Below are 18,598 nucleotides of genomic sequence, written 5' to 3' on the forward strand. Positions count from 1 at the left end.
CTGGGCTGCTCCCAAATGATTTGTGAGAGTGGCTGCTAGCATTCAAAACTGTTTTCCTTCTGGCTCATCACACCTAACGGCATGTAAAATGTTAGAGTGGGAAAAGGCCCCTTAAAAAATCTTTTTCTCCTCCTAACCTGATCTCGAAGATGAAGATGAGGAGGTTCACTGAAAAATGGGACTTGGATAAGGTCACACACAAGTTGATATTGCAGAACCAGGACAGTCAATGAGGTGTCCTGACAACCAGGTAAGTCATCTTTCCAATGTGCCACACTGTTTCTGAACCAGGATGTTGGCTCTAGTTCTATATCTGTGTATTTATGTAGAGTTCATTACATTAAAAAAAAGAAGAAGCACTTTGGTGAGGGAAAGAGTATGGATTTGGAATGAGAGGGCCTAGTTTTGACTGTCTGGCACTGCTACCTACCACCTATGTGACCATAGGCAATCCAATTCCCCATGCTGGGCTTTAGTTTCCTCATCCATAAATGATGGAATTGGACTAGATGACCCCTCAGGTCCTTTTCAGCTCTAAAAATGTGATCACATGGGTTTATGGATGTGGGTCTGTGTTTCAGAATTCATATCACAATCCTTCTTCTTTCAGGAGTTGAGCCTACTCTAACCATGAAATGAATTATGGATTTTAAAAAAAGGATTTATTAAGGATTTACTATGTACAAAGCACTGTGCTAATTTCTAGAGATATAAATATAAAAGCAAGACGTTCCCTTTTCCAAAGGAGTTCTCAGTCTAATGTGATGAGAAGTTTCAACTGTAAGTCAAATGTAAAGGCCCAGTGTTTCTTAGTTACAGCGTCATTTCCAATGGTAAAACCACGTCCGTTTGTGATGTTCAAGTATTTGACAGTGCAAAGAACTTTGCTGGTGAGAACTTTCCTTTTTGGGTCTTCAGTAGTTATGGGTACCCAGATGGCAGAGTGAGAGCACCTTCAGAGGAAGTCGCCAAGTTGTATCTCTACAGAAGTTGCTTTCCTGGATGATGGCTCCTAAGGCAGGCCTGAAGAGGGACTGGTGGATCCTCTGAGGGGTGGGAGCTGTTTCTGGAGCTCTTGGGTTTACCTTTATGTAGGTGATAGTTGGTTGGCAGTTGGTGTTGCTGGGGGAGGGGTTCTTCTCCATAGGAACTGTGCCCCTGGAAATAATAAACAGTTAATGTTCTCTGTGATTCCCCTCCACATCATCCAACTTTTATGAAACACTGACCTGAAATGGACTGAACAGATAGGCAGTTTATACGGTGAAAGACTATGTTGGTTTTTTAATTTATTATTTTTATTATTTAACAATTGAACATCTAAAATGAATAGCACTGACGCAAACTTATAAAACTGCATTTAAGAAACTTCATGGGGAGATTAAAGAAGAAAGTTCTTAAAAAGCCAAGACCAGAATCCAAGTCTTCCAATTCTCATCTTTAGCCAAATATTCAAGACTCTTCACATTTTGACCCTAACTGAACTGCACTGCAAAGATTCTTCTTTATACCAGTGTTATTTGGCTACAGTGCTCTTTTCACCTTGATCCCCTCTCACTGACTTCAGCTGGAGTCTGTTCCCCCAAAGGCAGCCTTCCCCTGATAACCCCAGCACAAATCGCTTTCCCCTTTTTCTGGATGCAGATAGCATCTTCTTTCATCAGTCCTTTGTAATTAATTTGAGTATTTATAATAGTCAAAATGACTTATCCACTCAAGGTTGTTCTTAAAACAATATTGCTTTTACTATATACAATGTTCTCTTGGTTCTGCTCATTTTGCTCTTAATTATTTCGTGCAAGTCTAACCGTGTTTTTCTAAGATCATTGAGCTCATCATTTCTTATAGCACAGTAGTATTCCATCATGATCATACACCACTTGTTTAGCCATTTCCCAGTTGACGGGCATCCTCACAATTTCCAAATCTTTGTCACCTCAGAGCTGCAATAAATATTTTAGAATATATAGGTGCAAGTAATTTGACCCCTTTGGGCTTCAACTTCCTTATGTGTGCCTCTCAGGTTCACCCAGATTTCCTGATTTATGGTTGGATTTTTCGTCTAGTCAAATCCACAGCTCTTGAGCTCTCATGTAGTGACACTTTGTCAAACCAGACCAGGTGACTCATAAATTCAAAGCAAAAGACATTGATTGAAACTTTACAGCAAGTCAGTGACAAGGAAATAGATCAGGCAACTAGAGTTCTCAGTAACCAACCCTAGTTCCTATAGACTTTCATACTTCTGAAACAGACTATGAGCCCAATCTCTATTCATGTGTCCCATACACAATGAGAGGTGTGGTCCTTAAGAGAAAAGAATTGATTTTTTTTTTTGACTAGGTAAAGATGCTATTCTCTGCCTTATTTCTTACCTGACCTTAATCACTGAATGGATGCTACCTCAGTCAAACTGAGACCTGCTAAAGAGCTTAACTTAAAATGGCCAAGGTCTCCCACTGCATCCAGGGCCATCTCCAGACATCCTGATCTGTATCTTGCCACTGGACCCAGATGGCTGTGGAAGAGAAAGTGTGGCTGTTGACTTTGCCAAGCCCTCTCTCACTTAAATCCAATTCACTAGCATGTCATGGCATCACCTCCCTGATGTCATGGTCCTCTTTGAGAACAAAGGGCAAATGACAACACCACAATGGGAGACAGATGTCCACTGGTCAACAAATCAACTAGCCAGCATTTATTAAATGCTACTCTTTACCAGACACTGTGGTAAACACTGGGGATATAAATACGGAGAACAGCTATGCTCAAGGAACTTACATTTGAATGGGGGAGAAGACAAGTATTACTATAGCTACACACAGAGGAAAAGTCAGTAACTAAAAAGTAGCTCAATTAAAGTCATTTTGGGAAGGAAGATACTAGCATTTGGGGCTATCAGGAAAGGCTTCATGTAGAAGGTAGGATTTGAACTGTATCTTGAAGGAAGAGAAGAATTCTCTGAGTTACAGATGAGGAGAGAGTGTATTTCAAATTTGAAGGAGAGACAGTAGAAAGGCATGACCTTTTCAGTTCAAAAGAAAGCATTATAGATTCATACCTGCAATCAGTTTCAGCTCAGTTACTTCCCTGTCAATCTGATGTAGTAGCTAGTGCAGGTAGAACAATACCCACTAGTGCAGCTAGTGCAATACCCCTGCACTAGTGGGTATTGTTCTATCAGAGATTGGAGGCTCAGGTAATCTTTCAACCCATGTCAAATCTGCTAGCCTTTAGCAGCCTGCCTCGGTACCATTAGCATGGTCTAGACAAGGCTTCCATTTCTTCTCCATCTTTCTTAATCTCCAGTCTCTACTGGTGTTGCCCAGCAGCTGTCATAACCACCAAGTCATGTCACCCCTCAGATAGCACTATCCCCTGGATAGCTCCCCAATCAGTTAGCAAATCTTGTTGTGTACTCATAGTGTTCTAGGAGATGTAGTCTGTAGAGAATTTCCCCCAGTCATTGAGGGTTTTCCAGATCCAAACCATTGTGGAAAATGCAATCTATGATGTGAGTCCTGCATATGGACTAGATCTCTAAGATAGCTGTCAGTTCTAAATTTTATGATTTTAAAGGGTTGAAGTGGAGATCTGGGTTTTAGTCACACAATTCTATTAATTAATAGCTGTGTCATCTTGGGCAAATCACCATTTTTGTGTCTTTATTCCCTCCATAAAATAATAGTATCTCTCTTAGCTACCAGAGGAGTTTTGAGGATCAAAGTTAAGCCAAGGAACATATGTCATACTCACTTGATAACAAGTCAATTTGGCTGTTTAAATGGCAAAGGATACATAAGCCAGTGTTTTTAATAGCTTAAGGTTTGCAAAGTGTTTTACATACACTATCTCATTTAATCCTCACAACAACCCTGTGAAGGGGGTGCTATTACCATCTTCATTTTACAGGCAGGAGAAACAAAGCTTAAAGAGATTAAATGACTTGCCCAGGGTTACATAGCTAGAAGTGTCTGAGATAGGTTTTGAACTCAAATCCTCCTGACTCCAGGTCCAGCAGTCTATTCAGTTGGGCCAAAATGTGCTCCTTTGACCACATCATTATCCTTGTATCTCAGTGCTCCAGTCTAAATCTGGAACATGTGATGACATTTATATCACTGGAGCTTTTTACCAGATGAGGGATTCTCAGGTGCCATTCATTACCTAGAGAAGGCTTTGCCTTGGGATAATCCCAGGGAGAATGAAGTGAGAAATTTAGACGCTATCAACAGAAATATGCCAATCAGCTGATAGAACTTGGGGCTGCCCAATGGGAACCAACCTCAGAGGGAAGGTAAGCGTTAGAGTTTAACAAGTCATAAGAACAGAGTCAAATATAACACCTGGGAACCACAGCAAGCTATGAAGCCACGTAGGCACTGAAATAATTATAACCACCACCACAACAGGCAGCCTGTTGCAAACAGATTGCCAAGAACTTCTTTATTCTATGAGACTACTAGTCGGTCGCTACAAATACAGAACAACCTGCTAGGTTGATGGACAGGATCCCTTTCAGCTTCATCAGATGCTGGCTTTGAATATGTTGAGATCCCTGAAATCCCTAAAACTCCAGAGAGAAGAAGGTAAATGACTGGCAAGTCTTGAGCATTTGCTACAGCTGGCCACACATCCCTGGCTTTTTCTTGGAGAATTCTTGGGGGGAAAGAGTTGCAACATCCTGGGAAAGCAGTGGAGAAACAGTCCCAAAGTGGAGATCATGCCTGGAGATAGGAGTTAAGGTAAATTCCTTTACCTTAACAATTCCAGGGTGGGGATATATTCCGAGGTCATAAATAAAATTTTAGGGGTGTGTGTGTGCGTATATATGTATGTATGGTTGGGGATTAGAGGTAAGAAGTGTTTCTTCTTGGGCCTCCAAAGTGGTAAAGATAATGGTGCTCAATAGAATGTAAGCTCCTTGAGGTCAGGGACTTTCATTTTGGTTTCTGAGGTTTTAGTGGCTAGTGCTTAATAAATGCTTGTTAAACAAATGATCTAAGTAATAAGTCTGAATAGGGGTCCAAGGTCATAAGATCAGAGAGGCCATAAACTCTCTAGGTAAGATTCCTTTCATGTATGGATTGGATCAGATGGCCACTGAATTCATTCCTAAGCAAAATCTGTGGTTCGGTGATTCTGAGATCAGAGACTCAGGATCCTGGGATAAGGGCTCACTAGGCAGCTGAGAGGCCTAGAATGAGAGAGATTATAAGAGGTGTAGTGGAAGGAACTCTAGTCTTGGAGTCAGAAGATCTGGGATTTGGGTCCTGGCTCCCACAATTCCTATGTGACATTGGGCAATAAGGTATTGCCTACCTCACAGGGCTGTATAATGCAAGAGAAAGTCCTGGGCCAGACTAAAGGGCCACATCAATGTGAACATTAACAAAATAGGTAAAAAAAAAATTTCCGTAGATTAAAAAAAGCACAAATAAATTGTTTTTGCTTGGTTCAGTGCTTTGCATATAGTAGGTACTCAATAACCATTTATTGAATTAGAGGAAAGTAGTTTAATCATTTACTGTAGTTTTTATTCTTTAATATTTCACAAGGGAAAAATGGTGCCCAAAACTCTTTTCATTGATAATCTCTTATAATGTCTTAATTACTTCATTGTTGTATGATTATTGAAAACATTATGAAAAGCAGATCTTTTTGAAACAAATATCTTTCAGTGCTACCAGCTTTCTTTCTTCAACTTCTCATTTTCCTGTTCAATATAGTGCATATTGAAGGGTTTGAGTTTACAAATTAAAAGAAAAGTGACAAGGGGTTGAAAAGAAATGCTAATATAAATTATTTAGGTCTTTTCTATACCTTAAGTTTTGTTAACTTTTTTGGAAAGGAAATCATTTGAACTTGATTTTAAATAAGGCCAAGTCAACTAAACACTCCTTTTAAGACTATGTTTTAAAAAATAAAACACATGAATTTTGTTATACAGATATGTTTAAGAACTGACCAGTTATTCCCTCTGTATCCCTGTCTGCTCTTTTCATTCAACGTATATGTGAATACATTATTTCTTTTTATTTGTCCAAATTTCTACGTGAGTTCTAGTTCTATTTTCCTCCTACTTTGTGTAGTTTTATGATTTTCTGTGTTTCTTTACATTCTTCATATTGGTTATGCTTTATGGGATTATTTTTCTTAGCTTTTATGGAGGTCTTCTGATTCTGTTTGTTACAGGATAGTGTTCTCTTGATCCACAAGTGTTTCTGAGTTATACTAAATTATCATCATGGCACATATATTTTGTTGGCCCTCCTTAAATCCCCCTCTTCCAAATGCAATGTAACAAATATTTTCTTTCTAACTGTGAATTGATTATGATCATAGAATCAGCTATTCCATATGGCCAACCAAGAATTGTACAAGAAAAAAAAGTATGAAAGATGTTATCAGAGCCATGTATAATTAGAAAAGATGGGTCAGTCATGTGGAGAGAGCAAGGGATAATTATTGGAGAGATTGTGTACTCCATTTGTAGCCATACCATGTCAAGAGTACTAGAGAAACAGCAAGAGTGTGCTGGTAAATATTTAACAACTGCCTCTCCAGAAAAAATGTAAGTGACACACTTTTAAGTTTTATCTGCTTCATTAACATTTTCTTCATCCCCTTCTTAATTCTAGATGATCAACAAAATAATAAATCATGCCTTGAATTGTAACATTTGCTGATTTTCAGGGTGTAGAAGCTCACATATCACTCAGATATCTTCCCCCATCATCTCTTTCATTCATGTCTCATATGAACAGGTGGCCCTTCTCCTTTCCAAAACAAACCCCCTTATGTGCAGAAGTGATCGACTTACATCTTTTCTGAGAAGATTGCTCCCTCTGTACTACCCACTCTCTAACAAATCTTCAATTTTTTGCTGTCCACTGGGTAATTTTTTCATTTGACCTGCCTATTATCCCACTGTCCCTCCAATGACTTTCATTTTCTTTATTTGTCATCTTTGCCAATCTGTTGGGTATGAAGTAGAACATCAAAGTTGTTTGAATTTACATTTCAATCAGCAGTTAGAGTGGGTTCCAGGACACCTGTACTTATAAGGGAAAAGTGGCCTACAAAATAGGATCACAACTATGTATGAACTAAAAAGGAAGTGGTGTAATGAGGCTGAGGGGTTATGGAAAGCTGGAAGACTATCCTGGTACCCACAAAATATTACAAGAACGAGAGGAAGTCTATCAACACGGTGGGGGAAATTCTTTACAAAGGATTTGTGGAAAGATATGGACAATATTCTCATGGAAGGAGAAAGTATGAAGGGGTTGTGATGTACTTTGGTGGAGGGAGGGGACACGCATCAAAGTACTGAAGCATTACTATGATAATTGTCATTATTACTTCAGAATCTTGAAATGCTAAGACAACATGGAATTAAGTTTGAACATAGCTAGATTAATTCTATTTAATCAAACGCACTTTTAGACATATATACGATACACAGGGAAGAGGAGTAGAAGGAAGTGAAACTAATTGGCAGGTGGAGAGACCTGGCAATGGTACGTGAGAGTGGAGCCAATGAAAATTCCATGCATAAAATTGAGTTTGAGCCCCAGTAATTTTGCCTGTGAAATTTTTACTTGCCCTACTAGTTTCGCATCACCCCACTGAACTGTGCAAATTCCTATCCCTCCTATTTCTCACTAGCTTCTCCTTCTACTCTTCCCCCATCCAACTCAACAAAGAGAACACAAACCATCTTTTCTTCACAACATGGGCATCACTTAGGACAACACTGTTGTATCAATTCAAGATTCAGGATTTCATCAATTGAATATTCCTTTTACCAATGATGATCACAAGGTCTGTCATATCTGAATGTAGGGGCTTTGTACGTTGCTATTGCCAGATATACGTATATAAACATGTGTATTCATTTATACCTATCTATATGTATACATACATGTTTATATATATGTATGTGTGTATACACATATGTAAATATTTTAAACTTTAATAGCTTAAAAATTCACTAAGAATTTTGGAACACCCTGTGTGTATGTGAGAGAGAGAGAATATGTATATATTTGGTTTTTGTCCTTCATTTTTGAAGAAGATGATGATGTCAGGAAGGTGATGCAAGGGAATTGTATTTCAGTGAGGGAGGGCTGTGCAAAGTCACCAGCCTCACTCTCTCCTCCAGAGACATCTGGGTCCAGGGGCAAAATATCGATCAGTATGACTGGGGTTGGAGCCAGATGTAATGTGAGATGTTGGCCTTTTTAAGCTGAGCTCTATCCCAGGTCTCAGTTTGAATGAAGCAACATCCATTCAGTGATTATGGCTAGGTAAGAAATGAGATGAAGAATGGCCTCTTTTACCTAATCAAAAAAAAAATCAACCTAGGAGGGGCTAAAACAGAAACAATTGTTATTTACGCTCACTCTGAGCCATCAGGGCCAAATGAGGCTTGGACTGGGACCTATTGTTGGCCAACCAATGAGAGCCAGAGTGATTTGGTTTTAAGGCATAGTACTTAAGAAAGAAATCTAGCCCTTAAACACCAAGATATCTTGCAAGGTTTCAGTGACCCAAATTTACATTCCTTTGGGCAGAGCACCTGCAGGTAAGGGTATGGTACTCTATGTAGACAGAAGGAGAGAAGGGAGGAAGAAGAGGGTGGGAAAGAAGGTGGAGGAAGAGAAGGAAGAAAGGAAGGAGCTATATTGCCCAACTGGAACTGGCCAGTTTAGTCCCCACTAGGGCAGCTACTTACTAATCACAGGCTGGTTGTTTTTCCTTCATTCTCAAAGAAGACCATGGCATCAGGAAGGTGATGCCATGACTTGCAAGTGAATTGGATTTAGGTGAGAAAGGGCTGTGCAAAGTCATCAGCCTCACTCTCTCCTCCAGGGTCATCTGAGTCCAGTGGCAAGACATAGGTCAGGACAACTGGAGATGACCCCAGATGCAGTGGTAGACTTTTACCTTTTTAGGCCAAGGTCTTTCCCAGGTCTCACTTTGTCTGAGGCAATACCTATTCATTGATTTAAGACTAGGTAAGAAATGAGGCTATGAAGCTATGACTACAAAGGGTACAAATATATAAATATACCAAAAGGTATCTCTATGTATACATGCATGTTTATATACATACATGTGTGTGTGTGTGTGTGTGTGTGTGTGTGTGTGTGTGTGTGTGTGTGTATATATGTAAATATTTTAAACTTTGATAGCTTAAAATTTCACTAAGACTTTTGGAACTCCCTGTATGTGTGGGAGAGAATATGTATACATTTAATCTTTTTGGCTATACCCAAACTTGAAGGCTTTCCATTTTTGTAGGGCCTGTCATCACTTGTGCTGCATTGGAATAGACTTTGAGAGCTCTGTGTCACCTCTGTGTCATAATGAGGCATCTGAATAGGCCTGCAGGTCTGTAATCATTAATTAAACAAACATTTATTGGCAGCCTATTACTTTCATGGGCTAATTAGTGCTAAGTACTCTGAGGGACTGCACAGTCAACTGATTTTTCAAAAAACATTTATTAAGCACTTACTATGTGCTAAGCACTGTCTTAAGCAATTGGAATATAAAGAAAGCAGAACCTTCCCTCAAGGAGCTCACATTCTATTGGACACAGAGTATCTTTTGATGAATTGAAGTCAGGGTAGATGAAATTTCCTATGAGAACTATAATTATCAGCCTTGTTTAGATCCCTCCACAAACCCAATTTGTTTGAAGAGCAAACCAGAAGAGAATAGAAAGGCAAGTCAGCATAGATTATGTTTCTTTTTAGGACTTGCCCTAATTTCCTTTAGGCATAGGCTACACAGGCAAGCATTTATTTCACAACTGATCAAAATCAGTTTCTTTAGACGGTAGCCTACCCAGTCTTTCCTCTTCTAATGGATATCTCAGAATGGCACAGAGAAAAGAACACTGGATCTGGAGTCAGATGGACCACAATTTGAATCTGGTCTCTGAGATTTAATACTTATATAATCTTAGAAAAATAACTTAAACTCCTTGGGCCTCAGTGTCCTTATTTGTAAAATAAGAAGGTTGGATTAGAGGCCTCTGTTGTCCTTGTTAGGTCCATGATCCTATGACTTCATTTAATCAACTGGTATTGATTAAGGTACACTGGATTTTGGTTTCAGAGGATGAGGAGGAGTCAGAATAGATTGAGGCAACCTAAGATCCCTTAGTGGTCATAGTGGATAGAAGCTGGGCCTGGAGTCAGGAAGTCTTGAGTTCAAATACAGCCTCTGACACTTATATCTGAGTGGCTCTGAGCAAATCACTTAACCTCTATAATGCCTTAATTTCCTCAACTGAAAATGAGAATAATAACAGCACTTACCCTCAGGGTTGTTCTGAGATAAAATTTAAAAAAAACAAACACTTAGCACAGTACCTGACACATAGTAGGTACTTAATAAATGCTTGTTCCTTTCCCCCTATTGTACCTCCCAGAAAGAATGACGTGAAGGAAATACAGTTGAGTCAGGGGAAATTTTAATCCGAGAAAGCTAAGAACAGATTAGAACTCCTATTGTCTCTGTAGTCTCAACTGTGAAAACAGTCTTTATCTTTTGATCTGAGGCATCTGGCACCTTTAGAAAGGGATTATAGCCTTTTTTTGTTTTTCGTTTTTGTTTTTGTTTTGGAAAGCATTTGACCAGGTGCCATGATTCAATTTTAATCTGATTTTATCTTCCGTGGTGTTTGGTTAGGTTAATTGCAGCTTTGGGGAGGTGCCTAGGATAGAAGCTTCTGTTAAAAAATAATAATAATGGCACTTTGCATTTTTATGGGCAAGATTTTTCCTAATGAACATGCTTCTTCTGGTTCCAAGGATGTATCCAAGGCTCTCTAGAGTCTAATTGTTTGCAAAACAATATTTTCCTTATCTTAATATTCTTTGACTGAAAGCTACAAAGATATCTGAAACTCCAAGTTTTATTTGGATGACTTTCATCTGTGTAACTCTGGGTTTTGAAAACAGCTGACAAAACTGAAGTAAAACTTATAAAAATTAGATAACTGTGCACTTGATTATAATGTACATGTTAAACATTAATTTCCTGCCTTTTGCAATAAAAATCTTATCCCTAAAAATTAAGTTACCAACAACAAATGCTAGCATGGTTATGAAATGTCACCAATATATTAAGAACAAAGTAACTTTCTGTAGGAAACCCAGTTGAAATGGATCAAGCTTATTTCTATACTATGGAAAAAATGGTATGCTAGAAGAATTTCAGCTGCCACCATAGACTGTCTTGGCCCCCCCGAACAAGGTCCCAACTCCCATTTGACCAGTCCTCAAACCAGGGTAATCTGTACCATTTAATTCCTCTACTCTTGTATCCTTAATGATGAACTCTCTGAAACAAGGAGTCTTAACTTGGGGTCCAGTGAGCTAGGTTTTTAAGAATTATTTTGATAACTGTATTCCAACATAATTAGCTTCCTTTGCAATCTTATGGATTTTTATCAATTTAAAAAACATTATTCAGACTTCTAAAGAGGTTCATGACATAAAAATTTAAGAACCCTTGATCACAAGGGTCACAAAACTGGCCTGATTTCTCCCAATATAAAATTATGGTCCACAACATTATGCCAGTTATTTTGCCCTATATCCAAAGGGCAGAGGAGTTTCTTCCAGAAGGGGAAATCATCCAGATGTTTCAGCTTTTGGATATCATTATGCTGATTGTTCTGAGAGACTCTTCAATTAAATTCAAAGACACTTAAGAGGAAGACTTCTTGTTTTTTCAGTTGTTTTTCAGTCATGTCCAATTCTTCCTGACCCCATTTAGTGTTTTCTTGGCAAAGATACTAGAGCGGTTTGTCATTTCCTTCCCCAGTTCAGTTGAGGAAACTGAGGCCAACAGGTTTAAGTGACTTGCATAGTGTTACACACCTAGTAAAGGCCAGATTTGAATTGACAAAGATGAATCTTTCTGACTCCAAGCCCAGTGCTCTATCCACTTCAGCACCTAGCTGGCCAAAGTGGGAAACTTAGCAATCTACATGGGGAAACTTAGAAATCTACATGAAGAATGTATATAATCTTGGTGATGACATGCATTTGGATGGACAGTTCATTGAGTTGGTCCATCAGAATCCATGTTAGGTACTATTGATTAATAGAAGCAGAACAGCAGGTTGGATTGCTTTTTGGGAATTGTGTAGCATTTTCAATCAGTCAATCCACAAGCATTTATTAAGTACTTTTTAAGTGCCTGGCACTGAACTAACTACTAAGACAAAAATGAATTAGTCTGTCCTTAAGGAGCTTGCCTTCTACTGGGGAGACTACATGAATAAGTGTAAACAAAATAACTATGTACCCAGCACTTTGGTACAGTGATAGCTCATAGAGAACAAAAAGATGAAAACAAAAATCGCATTCTTGCTTTCAAGAAGCTTTCATTCCACTGAGGAAAACAACAACAACAACAACAATACCACACACACACAAGTAATTAGGGTAATTTGGGGAGGGACAGGAATTGACTGCTTTGAGAATCAGGAAGTGCCTTATGTAGGCTAGAGCATTTTAATTAAGTATTGAAAGAAATGGGTATTCTAAGAAGTAGAGATGAGGGAATGCATTCCATGAATAGAGGGCAGCTTTTGTAAAGCCTCAGAAATGGCTAATGGAGAGTCATGTGGGAGGGACAGTGAGTAAGCCAATTTGACTAGACCATAGTGTGAGTGAAGGGGAGTCATAAATAAAAGTCCTGGAAAGGTAAGATGGAATGAAAATGTGAAAGACTAAAATACCAAGCAGAGGAGGAATCTGATTTGTCATGGGGGCAAAAGAGAATCATTGGGGCTTCTTGAATAGGGGAGTGAGCTGTTCTTTGGCAATATTCCCTTGAGAACTGTGTGGAAGACCCATTAGAGAGGGAAAGACTTGAGACTGGGGGACTAATTGATGAGAGTATTGAAATAGTGGGTGAAAGATGACGCAGGTATGAACTAGGGTAGTGGCTGTGTGAGTGGAGACAAATGAACAGATATAAGAGGGAGTGAGGGAGAAGACTTAGAAGCTATATGTGTTCTTAAATTGCCCACAGATTACAACAAACAAACAAACATGACCTTTTAAATATTGATATTCTCGTGGGAACACTGTATTTGTGAATCACAGGATAGCATGATTTCAGAAGAATCATAACTTCAGGTGACCACACAGAGCAATGAAATGATGTACAGTGGGTAGGCTTAGATGACACATTAGCAATAAATCATATGTATGATATAGCTTAAAAATCTATCGCCAAGGACACATATGTTTGGAAAAAGAAGAGAATCAGAAAGCAGTGAGAGTGTGAAATAACAGAAGGATGGTCTGAGCATTGCGTTCTTTTCTGTGTTTGGAAAACCCTCTAGGTGCCCCTACCCTAGATTGCTATGTTCATTCCTAACCTCTAGAGCCCAGCTCAGAGATCATCTTCTTCAAGAAATTTTCCCTGATTTCTCCAGTTGACAATAGCTTTTCTCAGGCTTTGGACCTTAGCGCATATATATGTATATACTCACACACACACACACACATATGTGTGTGTGTGTGTGTATACATATGCATGTATGTGCATGTATGCTTATACAGGTATGTATATCTTTATGTATGTGCACATAAAAAATGTGTGCTGTGCACACATGTATATATTCATATATACACAGAGACCATGCATGTGTATGCATGTACACATTTATGCAAATATATGCATCTATAAATATATGCACGTGTACAGGTATATTATATGTGCCAATGTGTACTCATATATGTATACATGCACACACATGTATATATATATTTATGGATGTCCACACACGTGCACATGTGTATATATGCATATACACACATACATGCATGTACACACACATATATACAATTTTGTACTTCTATTATACTTCTAGAGGTAGCTAGGTGATGTAGTAGAATGAAGGACTTTGAGTCAGGAAATCCTGAGTTCAAATCCAGCTCAAATCCAGCCTCTAAAACTTACTAACTCTGTGACCCTGGGCAAATCACTTAACCTCTATTTTTCTCAGTTTCCCCAACTGTAAGATAGGGATAGTGCCTAGCACAGTGCCTTGGCACGTATTAGGTGCTATATAAATGTTTATTCCATCCCCCCAACTTTGCAGAGAGTCCCATTCTTTCTAGCTTCCCCTTTATGCATTGTCTCCCCTCATTAAAATGTAAGCTCCTTGATGGTAGGGTATGACTTACTTGTATTTGTATCTTCAGTGCTCGACATAGTGACTGGTACATGTTGAGTACTTCATAAATTCTCTATCTCTTTGTCTCTGCCTCTGTCTGTCTCTCTCTGTCTCTCTCTGACTGTCTGCCACAATATTCTATCTGAGACCTATTCCTCAACTGGATTGCAAGGAACATGTCTTAACAAAAATTTATATCTTTCCTAGTACCTAGACTAGTGCTTTGCTAATAGCAGGTGTTTATTATTATCAATATAGTGGGAAAAAAGTGCCAAGTTTGTAATCAAATGACCTGGGTTTGGTTCCTGGTTGTGTCAGTTAATACCTATATGACCTTGAGCAAGTCACTCAACCCTTTTGTGTTTCAGTTTCCTCATCTATAATATATGGAGTTTGTATTATATAGTCTAGGTTTACTACTCACTGTGACACTACCACTTTATGAAATAGAATTTAATTAATATTTTGTCATACTAAGTATCATCTGAACTAAATTAATCTTAAATCCTGTCAAAGTCCTAGTGTGACAAGGGTAATGTGTTTTCCTACACTTGCACTGAGGTCATTCTCTGGAGAATTGTCACCTTTTGAGGGCTAACATCTGTCCATTTTGAGATCGTGAGAGGGGATGTTATGTTCCAGTAGCTGGAGAAGTCCTACTCCCACAGGCAAGGAACCAGGAAACTAAGATGGTCCTGATGGAAAAAAAAAATCAAATTAAAAACCTCAGTGTGAAAATACAGAGGAATCAAACAATCTTACACTCTCACCAGGGGCTCCTATAAAATAGTAAGTAAAGGAGTAAGAAATTTTGATGGGCACTTTTGCAAACAAATCAGAAGTAGCTGATTTTGAAAATCATCCAAAACTGTCGCTTAATCCACTGTGAGTGAATTTTTATCAACTTAATAACTCCCAAGTGACAAAAGAACCAACAATAATTAGATTAAAATCAGAAAACTCTGTTCTGGCCAATGACCTGCAGGCCTGGTTTCACCCGAATGAGATTCTGCAGCAGCCAAAAAGGACGATGACTCCTCAGCATAAAGGCTTTTGCTGTGTTTCCAAGATACAGTTCAATATTCAACCCCATGGCACGGCTTACTGGGGCTGAACATTTTCCAGGTTTGGAGTTCAGTCCAATTATCTTGCTCACACTCAGCTGGGACTTGCTTTTCCTCTTCTCATCTCCTCTTGAAAAGAATGAAGGATAAGAAGTTACTGCTGAGTGAAATGGATATCATTTGAGTTGTTGTTCCTTTAGACATAACCCTCATCTAAATAACACCAGTCATTTTGTGAGAAATTTGGGGGTGGGGGAAATGCACCATGATCTCTTCTCTAGGCTTTAAGTAGACGTCAAACTTCGCAAGTCACATGGCACTGGAGAAAACCTGAACTAAGAAAATGTGGCGTTTACTTCCAACTGCTATGCGACACTCAAAGGGGAAGGGATCACATTTTAGTTATAACCAGGGCTTGCTGGTAAATGTTTAACAGCCAGGCTACTGAAAACAAAACAAAACAACAACAAAACACTTTCAAAATAATAATAAAAAAACCCAAAACCTAAAATACGTACTCTTAAGTTTAATCTCCATTTTAACACTTCCTTATGTCTGGACAATCAAGGAAACAATAATTCATACCCTGATTTATAGCAATTGAGCATTTCTGAAGTGTAAGTGCTCACACTGAAAATTTAACCACGGCTCTCCTAAGCTAATTAGAGCTGGTTCTAGTATATACACCCTTGGTTATAACCTTTGTATCTTCTTCCTCCTCCCCATCATTCCTCCTCAACCAAATTCCTTATATGAGCACTAGCCATAGAATGTTGAATTTTTTGTGGTTGAGTTGAATTTCAAGAGAAAACTCTTTGGTAGAAAATATAGATGTGAGATTCTGTTTTGGATTTTGTAGGGAATCTCCCATCATTAATTGAGAAAGAATGAATTTCCTTGGTTATGTTTGGTCTGGCAGCAAGTCATAAGGTCATGGATGTGGAGCTGGAAGGGAACTCAGAGGACATCTAGTCCAATTACTTCATTTTATAGAAGAGAAAAGTGAGACCCAGGGAGTTTACCAGATTTGTCCAAGGTCCAACAAGTAGTAGACATCCGAGCCTGTATTTGAACCCAGGACCTCTGACTCTAGAATAAGAGCTTTTTTCAATTGCATTGCCTCCTGTTGATGTTGTTGTTAGTGGAGGTAATCTATTTTTAACACTCCATGGAATATAAAGAATTTAAAATGTACATATGTTTGGGGAAGGATGGAGGAAGAGAAGAGAATAAGCATTTGTCAAGCTCCTATTGTGTGCCAGGCACTTTGATAATCACTTTTTACAAATATTATCTCTTTTGAGCCTCATAACAACCCTGCAAAATAGATGCTCTTATTATCCCTATTTTATAGTTGAGGAAATTGAGGCAAACAAACCTTGTGTGCCTAGGGTCACACAGCTAGTAAGTATCTGAGGCTGGATTTAAACTTAGGTCTTCTTTACTCTAGGCCCAGTACTTTAACCATTGTGACACTAGCTGCTTTTAAGAAGTAGTAACATGTTTTTGGAAGTTTAGCCAAAAATAATAGAAAAGAAGTAGATTTTAGACTCTAAGTCCCTAAGAAAGAAATCTTTGTTGTTTGTTGTTGTTCAGTTGTGTACAACTTTTCACAACCATTTGGTGTTTTCATGGCAGAGATACTGGATTGATTTGCCATTTCCTTCTCTAGTTCATTTTACAGATGAGGAAGCTGAAGCAAACAAGGTTAAGTGACTTGCCCAGTATCACACAGCTAGTAAGTATCTGAGGCTGGATTTGAACTCAGGGAGATGAGTCTTCCTGACATCGGGCCTGGTACTCTATCCACTGTGCCACCTAGCTGCCTTAAGAAAGAACTCTAGGCTTCCTCAAATGAAAAGGCCATGAAAAGCAAGCCTGAAAATCAAGACTAATATTCAAAGAAGATAATGGGAGATGGTTTCAATAAAAAAGTAGATGTACATATGTATATATATATATATATATATATATACACACACACACATATATATACATATATACACACACATATACACACACATACATATATATACACACACATATATACACATGTATGTATATACACATATATATACATACATATATACTTATACCTATACACACACACACACACACACACACACACACACACACACACACACATATATATACACACACATACGAGAGAGTAAGAGAGAGAGAGAGAGAGAGAGAGAGAGAGAGAGAGAGAGAGAGTACATACTATACATAAGGTTGAAAGTAGAATGACAGAGAAGTTAGAGAGTAGTTATTGGTGCCAGGAAGACCTGGGATCATAGAATAATAGATTTAGAACTGGAAGGGGCCTTAAATGGCATCAAATTTAACCCTCTCAAATTTTCAAATGAGGAAACTGAAGTTATGGCTTGCTTAGGGTGACATAGCTAAAAGTATCTGTGGCAGAATTTGAATCCATACCTTCTTGACTCCAAATCCAATACCCAATCCATTATGTCATACTTTCTCTAATGTTTCCAAACTCTGACATCCTAAATATGTAACCCTGGACATATTCCTTGACTGACCCATGCAACTTTCTAAGACTAAATTTCAGAGAAAGTGTCAGCCTGGATTGATAGGCGTTTCCTCATTTGAGATTTTCTCCCGTCAGTGGACATGGATTCAGTCTATAGGCCATTCTCTATGTGTATAACACATCTAGGATAAAACTATTTTAAAAAAGAGACCAACTTCTTGTCCTCAAGAAGCTTATAATCTACTAGGAGCAATATGACAACTATTCAAAGAAGTCAATACAAGACAGATTGTTATGAAGGTGAAGGGGTAATCCAGACAAAGAGCCCAAATGAATTTGAGGAAAGAGAGAACATTCTCAGTTGGGGAGAATCCAGGAAAGCTTCATGGAGGAAATGATCCCTGAAGAAGGCCTGGAAAGAAGAGAAGGATTTCAAAAGGCCACAGTGATATGGTGCACTGTAGATATAGGATGCCAGCCTGCATGATTTTGTCAAGGAGGGCATGAAAAATCACAGAATAGCCTGTATTCTAGTTGAGATGTCCCATAGAGTGCATGAAATAAAGTAGCATCAAGTCAGACTGGAAAGGTCGGTGGATCCAGCTTCTTTAAGGAGGGTGCACTTCACAGTGTCAGATTTTCAGTATTATTGAATTTAAATTCTTTTTTTTTTTGAGGCAAATTGCAGTTAAATAACTTGCTCAGAGTCACACAGCTAGTAAGTATCTGAGGACAATTTTGAACTCAGTCCTCCTAACTCTAGGGCTGGTGCTTTATCTACTGTTCCATCTAGCTGCCCTTTGAGTTTAAGTTCTTAAA

This window comes from Phascolarctos cinereus, unplaced genomic scaffold (assembly GCF_003287225.1).
Source record: "Phascolarctos cinereus isolate Bilbo 61053 unplaced genomic scaffold, phaCin_HiC Scaffold_5;HRSCAF=322, whole genome shotgun sequence".
Lineage (NCBI taxonomy): Eukaryota > Metazoa > Chordata > Mammalia > Diprotodontia > Phascolarctidae > Phascolarctos > Phascolarctos cinereus.